An 8,917-nucleotide genomic window follows, 5' to 3' on the forward strand; every position below is an offset into this window, starting at 1 on the left:
TGGCACATATATACAATGGAATATTACTCAGCCATAAAAAGAAATGAAATTGAGTTATTTGTAGTGAGGTGGATGGACCTAGAGTCTGTCATACAGAGTGAAGTAAGTCAGAAAGAGAAAAACAAATACCATATACTAACACATATATATGGAATCTAAAAGAAAAAAAAAGGTACTGATGAACCTAGTTCGAGGGCAGGAATAAAGAGGTAGACATAGAGAATGGACTGAGGACATGCGGTGGGAGGGTGAAGCTGGGGCGAAGTGAGGGTAGCATTAACATATATACACTACCAAATGTAAAATAGTTGGCTGGTGGGAAGCAGCAGCATAGCACAGGGAGATCGGCTTGGTGCTTTGCGATGACCTAGAGAGATGGGATAGGGAGGATGGGAGGGAGGCTCAAGAGGGAGGGGATATGGGAACATATGTAAGTATATGGCTGATTTGCTTTGTTGTGCAATAGAAACTAACACAGTATTGTGAAGCAATTATACTCCAATAAAGATCTACTCAAAAAATTTATAGGATATTATGAATAACTATGCCACCAAATTTGGAAAGTTATGGAATGGACAGTTACAATTTAGCAAAACTAACACAAAAAAAATTAAAAAATTTTTAAAAAAGACATGAGAACCTACTTTGTCCTACACAATATTTAATAACTATGTCCTATAAATGGGTGTGACCAAGAGAGTTCCATGTTGTGACAAGGTGGGCAAGGTGAAGATTACAAATAACATTTAGTCAATTGTGGGCCTGCAGAAGCCAGTGCTCAGGTGAATGTCAAAGTCAGGCCACATTTCCCAGCTGTGACAGCCTTTTTACTCCATTTTTGGACACTCTTCACATTTTTAAAAGTACACCCACCAGGTGCCCCTCACTCCCTCCTGAATTTTCTTTTTCCCTTTTATCTTTCTTTCTCCCTTTCCTTCCATTTGGCTTTCCCTCCAATTCTTTCTCCTTTCTTCAAACTAGTATCCAGCACCTGCTCTGAGTTCAGCCACATTCTGACCCGGAGGGATACAAAGATGAATAAGTCAGCCAATTATTGTTTCCAGGGGCCTTTATTTTTGCCTCTCTTCTCATTTTGGACTTAACATTTGCCTTCCCATCTATCACAATAGGGCTTCAAACTATTGAAGTTTCTGTAACTGTCTCCTTCCAAGTCAAAAAGTTACTCCTTTCTTCTTCCATTGGATCATGTCAGAATATCTCCCACTTATATGCAAGGGATGCTAATTGAATAAGGATGTCCCTCACCGACAAATTTTCATATTTTCTACATCCTGAGGTGTGTTTATGCTTAAAAGATGTCTCAACCTGTAAGAATTGTGGGCTCTAGGTGAGACATATTTTTGAAGATGTAGGTCTTTAGGAAAGGATTTGTGAATGCTGTTCAGAGTTGAGCTCATGGAGAGAGAGGGTTTGAAGCAGTTAGTCCTCTGGTCCATTCCCAGCTTGGCCATTTACTAGTTATCTGAAGCTGAGACCCTCGGTTTCCTTATCAGAATTCAGTAATGGGAATTAAATCAGCTGCAATTTGTAAGGTGTTATGAGTTAATGTCTGTGTTATAATTTTTAAGCTATTCCTACCCTAAACTTCTTCTCTTTATGTACTTGTCTAAAGTCTCATTAATGAGGAGTTGGATCCTTAGTATATATTATTATTATTTCTAGATGCTTCTCATTTTTTGTCAGTGTGTATGGCTTAAAGGCAGTGTGATGTGCTTAAGTTGGCTGATTCTACCTCTGAAAACCTGATTGTGAGCCTTTCTTCCCAAATTCACATTGCAGTATCATTAAATTGATAGCTTGAAATAGGTCATATTGGGAAAATTTACAGCATGGAAATGAACAAACCCTACAAAAAAAGGCTCTGTTTTCTTCTGGATGGGAAAAAAAAAAAGTTGTTAACCCTTTACTAGCACATTAGTGCCAAGAGTCCATGCAGAGATTGAGAGAAAAGCCTTTTTTCTTTTCCCAGTAACAAAATAGGATACTACATGTCCCGAGTTCTCATTTCCCTATGACTGTGCTTCTGCTAGGAGGGGAACGTATTTCCGAATTCTCTCCAAACCCAGCCTCTACCTTCTGACCAAGGTGGCCTTAATGTTCTCTCCTGCCTTTTGTTTCCACAGTTGAGTTCAATTTCTCTCCATGACTGCAGTAGTCTTGACCCCTAAGCAACAGTCTTGAATGAAGTCTTCCTTGCTTGTTTAACTCCATCAGTGCAGTTTTTCTTTGACACTGCCCCGATTCCAAATTTTTGGTAATATCAATCTGTATTCACATCCCTCTTAAAGCATGTATTTAATGCTCCAAACATCAGCTGGCTCTGAGCTGTCAAATTCTTTGACCATTTATTAGATAGTCTGCCTTATCTTGTCTCTATGATAGAAAAAAAGGCAAGTTGTCTGATATTTACAGAGACTCCCAGGTAAATTTTATTGGCATCATTTATTTTATTTTATTTTTAAAAATATTCTTTCTATTTATTTCTTTGTTTTGAATTGTATTTTATTTTATTTTTATACAGTAGGTTCTCATTAGTTATCTATTTTATACATGTTAGTGTATATATGTCAATCCCAATCTCCCAATGCATCCCACCACCACCACTCCCCCCGCCCCTCTGCTTTCCCCCCTTGGTGTCCATATATTTGTTCTCTACATCTGTGTCTGTATTTCTGCCTTGCAAACCATTTCATCTGTACCATTTTTCTAGATTCCACATATATGCATTAATATACAATACTTGTTTTCCTCTTTCTGACTTACCTCACTCTGTATGACAGTCTCTAGGTCCATCCACGGCACTTCAAATGACCCAGTATTTATGACCTTCTTTTTATGGCTGAGTAATATTCCATTGTATATATTTACCACACCTTCTTTATCCATTCATCTGTTAATGGGCATTTAGGTTGGCTCCGTGACCTGTGTATTGTAAATAGGGCTGCAACGAACATTGGGGTGCATGTGTATTTTTGAATTATGGTCTTCTTTGGGTATATGTCCAAGAGTGGGATTGCTGGGTCATATGGTAATTCTATTTTTAGTTTTTTAAGGAACCTCCATACTGTTCTCCATAGTGGCTGTATCTTCTAATTTGTTCTTGATCATTACCAAAACGTTTGGTGACAGTATTTCTCCATATTTCTTGCTAATAAGCTAGTTTCGAATATATATATATATTTGTATATATATTTGTAGGAGAGTCCAGAAATGACACACTGTTTACTTTTTCTAATTTGTTCTTGATCATTACCAAAACGTTTGGTGACAGTATTTCTCCATATTTCTTGCTAATAAGCTAGTTTCGAATATATATATATATTTGTATATATATTTGTAGGAGAGTCCAGAAATGACACACTGTTTACTTTTTCTAATTTGTTCTTGATCATTACCAAAACGTTTGGTGACAGTATTTCTCCATATTTCTTGCTAATAAGCTAGTTTCGAATATATATATATATTTGTATATATATTTGTAGGAGAGTCCAGAAATGACACACTGTTTACTTTTTCTAATTTGTTCTTGATCATTACCAAAACGTTTGGTGACAGTATTTCTCCATATTTCTTGCTAATAAGCTAGTTTCGAATATATATATATATTTGTATATATATTTGTAGGAGAGTCCAGAAATGACACACTGTTTACTTTTTCTAATTTGTTCTTGATCATTACCAAAACGTTTGGTGACAGTATTTCTCCATATTTCTTGCTAATAAGCTAGTTTCGAATATATATATATATTTGTATATATATTTGTAGGAGAGTCCAGAAATGACACACTGTTTACTTTTTCTAATTTGTTCTTGATCATTACCAAAACGTTTGGTGACAGTATTTCTCCATATTTCTTGCTAATAAGCTAGTTTCGAATATATATATATATTTGTATATATATTTGTAGGAGAGTCCAGAAATGACACACTGTTTACTTTTTCTAATTTGTTCTTGATCATTACCAAAACGTTTGGTGACAGTATTTCTCCATATTTCTTGCTAATAAGCTAGTTTCGAATATATATATATATTTGTATATATATTTGTAGGAGAGTCCAGAAATGACACACTGTTTACTTTTTCTAATTTGTTCTTGATCATTACCAAAACGTTTGGTGACAGTATTTCTCCATATTTCTTGCTAATAAGCTAGTTTCGAATATATATATATATTTGTATATATATTTGTAGGAGAGTCCAGAAATGACACACTGTTTACTTTTTCTAATTTGTTCTTGATCATTACCAAAACGTTTGGTGACAGTATTTCTCCATATTTCTTGCTAATAAGCTAGTTTCGAATATATATATATATTTGTATATATATTTGTAGGAGAGTCCAGAAATGACACACTGTTTACTTTTTCTAATTTGTTCTTGATCATTACCAAAACGTTTGGTGACAGTATTTCTCCATATTTCTTGCTAATAAGCTAGTTTCGAATATATATATATATTTGTATATATATTTGTAGGAGAGTCCAGAAATGACACACTGTTTACTTTTTCTAATTTGTTCTTGATCATTACCAAAACGTTTGGTGACAGTATTTCTCCATATTTCTTGCTAATAAGCTAGTTTCGAATATATATATATATTTGTATATATATTTGTAGGAGAGTCCAGAAATGACACACTGTTTACTTTTTCTAATTTGTTCTTGATCATTACCAAAACGTTTGGTGACAGTATTTCTCCATATTTCTTGCTAATAAGCTAGTTTCGAATATATATATATATTTGTATATATATTTGTAGGAGAGTCCAGAAATGACACACTGTTTACTTTTTCTAATTTGTTCTTGATCATTACCAAAACGTTTGGTGACAGTATTTCTCCATATTTCTTGCTAATAAGCTAGTTTCGAATATATATATATATTTGTATATATATTTGTAGGAGAGTCCAGAAATGACACACTGTTTACTTTTTCTAATTTGTTCTTGATCATTACCAAAACGTTTGGTGACAGTATTTCTCCATATTTCTTGCTAATAAGCTAGTTTCGAATATATATATATATTTGTATATATATTTGTAGGAGAGTCCAGAAATGACACACTGTTTACTTTTTCTAATTTGTTCTTGATCATTACCAAAACGTTTGGTGACAGTATTTCTCCATATTTCTTGCTAATAAGCTAGTTTCGAATATATATATATATTTGTATATATATTTGTAGGAGAGTCCAGAAATGACACACTGTTTACTTTTTCTAATTTGTTCTTGATCATTACCAAAACGTTTGGTGACAGTATTTCTCCATATTTCTTGCTAATAAGCTAGTTTCGAATATATATATATATTTGTATATATATTTGTAGGAGAGTCCAGAAATGACACACTGTTTACTTTTTCTAATTTGTTCTTGATCATTACCAAAACGTTTGGTGACAGTATTTCTCCATATTTCTTGCTAATAAGCTAGTTTCGAATATATATATATATTTGTATATATATTTGTAGGAGAGTCCAGAAATGACACACTGTTTACTTTTTCTAATTTGTTCTTGATCATTACCAAAACGTTTGGTGACAGTATTTCTCCATATTTCTTGCTAATAAGCTAGTTTCGAATATATATATATATTTGTATATATATTTGTAGGAGAGTCCAGAAATGACACACTGTTTACTTTTTCTAATTTGTTCTTGATCATTACCAAAACGTTTGGTGACAGTATTTCTCCATATTTCTTGCTAATAAGCTAGTTTCGAATATATATATATATTTGTATATATATTTGTAGGAGAGTCCAGAAATGACACACTGTTTACTTTTTCTAATTTGTTCTTGATCATTACCAAAACGTTTGGTGACAGTATTTCTCCATATTTCTTGCTAATAAGCTAGTTTCGAATATATATATATATTTGTATATATATTTGTAGGAGAGTCCAGAAATGACACACTGTTTACTTTTTCTAATTTGTTCTTGATCATTACCAAAACGTTTGGTGACAGTATTTCTCCATATTTCTTGCTAATAAGCTAGTTTCGAATATATATATATATTTGTATATATATTTGTAGGAGAGTCCAGAAATGACACACTGTTTACTTTTTCTAATTTGTTCTTGATCATTACCAAAACGTTTGGTGACAGTATTTCTCCATATTTCTTGCTAATAAGCTAGTTTCGAATATATATATATATTTGTATATATATTTGTAGGAGAGTCCAGAAATGACACACTGTTTACTTTTTCTAATTTGTTCTTGATCATTACCAAAACGTTTGGTGACAGTATTTCTCCATATTTCTTGCTAATAAGCTAGTTTCGAATATATATATATATTTGTATATATATTTGTAGGAGAGTCCAGAAATGACACACTGTTTACTTTTTCTAATTTGTTCTTGATCATTACCAAAACGTTTGGTGACAGTATTTCTCCATATTTCTTGCTAATAAGCTAGTTTCGAATATATATATATATTTGTATATATATTTGTAGGAGAGTCCAGAAATGACACACTGTTTACTTTTTCTAATTTGTTCTTGATCATTACCAAAACGTTTGGTGACAGTATTTCTCCATATTTCTTGCTAATAAGCTAGTTTCGAATATATATATATATTTGTATATATATTTGTAGGAGAGTCCAGAAATGACACACTGTTTACTTTTTCTAATTTGTTCTTGATCATTACCAAAACGTTTGGTGACAGTATTTCTCCATATTTCTTGCTAATAAGCTAGTTTCGAATATATATATATATTTGTATATATATTTGTAGGAAAGTCCAGAAATGACACACTGTTTACTTTTTCTAATTTGTTCTTGATCATTACCAAAACGTTTGGTGACAGTATTTCTCCATATTTCTTGCTAATAAGCTAGTTTCGAATATATATATATATTTGTATATATATTTGTAGGAAAGTCCAGAAATGACACACTGTTTACTTTTTCTAATTTGTTCTTGATCATTACCAAAACGTTTGGTGACAGTATTTCTCCATATTTCTTGCTAATAAGCTAGTTTCGAATATATATATATATTTGTATATATATTTGTAGGAAAGTCCAGAAATGACACACTGTTTACTTTTTCTAATTTGTTCTTGATCATTACCAAAACGTTTGGTGACAGGAGCATTTCTCCATATTTCTTATAAGTTTGTTTTTTCCAAAATCAGTAAAATTTTTAACCAAATAATTTTCTAGTTTCACTGCAGCCAGGCAGTTTCTTTCCAAGTCTCCCAATTGTTTAGTTACCATTCATAAGCACTAATTCTTTAGCTCTTAACCTAAGGACTGTCCTTACTTTGTCTCCAATTCAGAAAGTTACATTCTGGTTTTGAAATCAATTGCTTGCAAGCTAAAGACAGTGCTTTAAGAAAAAGAAGGAAAAAAAGCCTTAAAAACAAACAAACCTTAGAAAACAAGTCAATTATATTCACTCACAGCTTGTTTAGAAAAACTGAGATATAGTACTGTGATTGTTTCTTGCAATTTGTGACCCAGCACAAGTTAACTTAATCCATTTCTGCCTTGTTTCCTCACCTATAAAATGGAAATAAAGTACCCCCTCACAAGATTGGCCCTAAGATTAATAATGATAACTTCTAGGTGTTGGCATTAACATTATTCTTTGCACTATCTAAGGAGATATTTCTGAAAAAGTGATGGCTACTCTAGTAATAATATTCACTTCAGATAAATATAAAGTGATCTTTGGCGCAGCCAAGCACAAGAAATTCCTCTGGGAAATTAATTTTACATTCATTTGGCGTCAGATAAATCTGGGTTGGAATTGGTTTTCCTCTTTCGGGGAAAATTACGATTGTAGTAACCCCTCTTTCGGTCGATTTCCTCCCCTACAAAACCTGGATAATACCACTTACGTCAAAAGGTTGTAAAACTTAAATGAGGAAATGCATGTGATGCGTCTACCAGCGGTTTAAGAATTCAGAGCTCAATAAATGATAATCAAAGTAACCTGGTCATTAATTTAAAAAACATTTAAAGTTCCCTCACTACTAGGGATGCATAAAAGTTAATAACCCTCAGTCTTAGAAGAGTATAGAGCGTAATACCCAGAAAAACTTCCGAACTACTTTTACAAGGAACCAGCTTCGCAGTCTTCATTACCCCACCGGAGCCTTAACCTTACGACAATCAGCAGGTTCGCTCATGCGCAGTTACGCCCCCAAGCCCAGCCTCTTGCTCAACTCCGCGCCGAAGGTGGCAACATGTGCGCCTGCGCTGTGACCCAGACCTGGCGCATGCGCTGGGTGGGACAGGCGGGGTTGGAAACCATGGCGTGGGTACCTGCGGAGTCTGCAGTGGAAGAGTTGATGCCCCGGCTGTTGCCAGTGGAGCCCTGCGACTTGACAGACAGTTTTGATCCCAACGTACCTCCGAGGACTCCCCAAGAATACCTAAGGCGGGTCCAGTGAGTGATTTGACCCTGTGCGGGTGGGCTGGTTGTCCTTCCGCCCCTGGGCACAGCGCCCAGTGCCCCGCTCGACCTTCTAAGTGTGCTAAAGCCCCACCTCTGTTCCCGTCCCCCATCCACTGTCGGAACAAGATTCCTTGATTACATCTTTGCGTGAGCGAGTTTCTGTGAACTTAATTTTGTTAAACCTGATTACTTGTGACGGGATAGATGCTCTTAGATTTCTTCCACATAAGAAATCTTGCTTTCAGTCGACATAATTTCAGAAATACATTGTTTAGTACCTCGATTGCAATTCTGAACTTTTTTTTCTGATTTTATAATGAACCGTAGAAATGGATCGCTTGTTTTACTACACATGAACAATAGTAATCACGTTTTTTGTACTTATTTCTTATTTGTAGGATCGAAGCAGCTCAATGTCCAGATGTTGTGGTAGCTCAAATTGACCCAAAGAAATTGAAAAGGAAGCAAAGTGTGAAT

Source organism: Physeter macrocephalus, chromosome 8, assembly GCF_002837175.3.
Source record: "Physeter macrocephalus isolate SW-GA chromosome 8, ASM283717v5, whole genome shotgun sequence".
In the NCBI taxonomy this organism is placed as follows: domain Eukaryota; kingdom Metazoa; phylum Chordata; class Mammalia; order Artiodactyla; family Physeteridae; genus Physeter; species Physeter macrocephalus.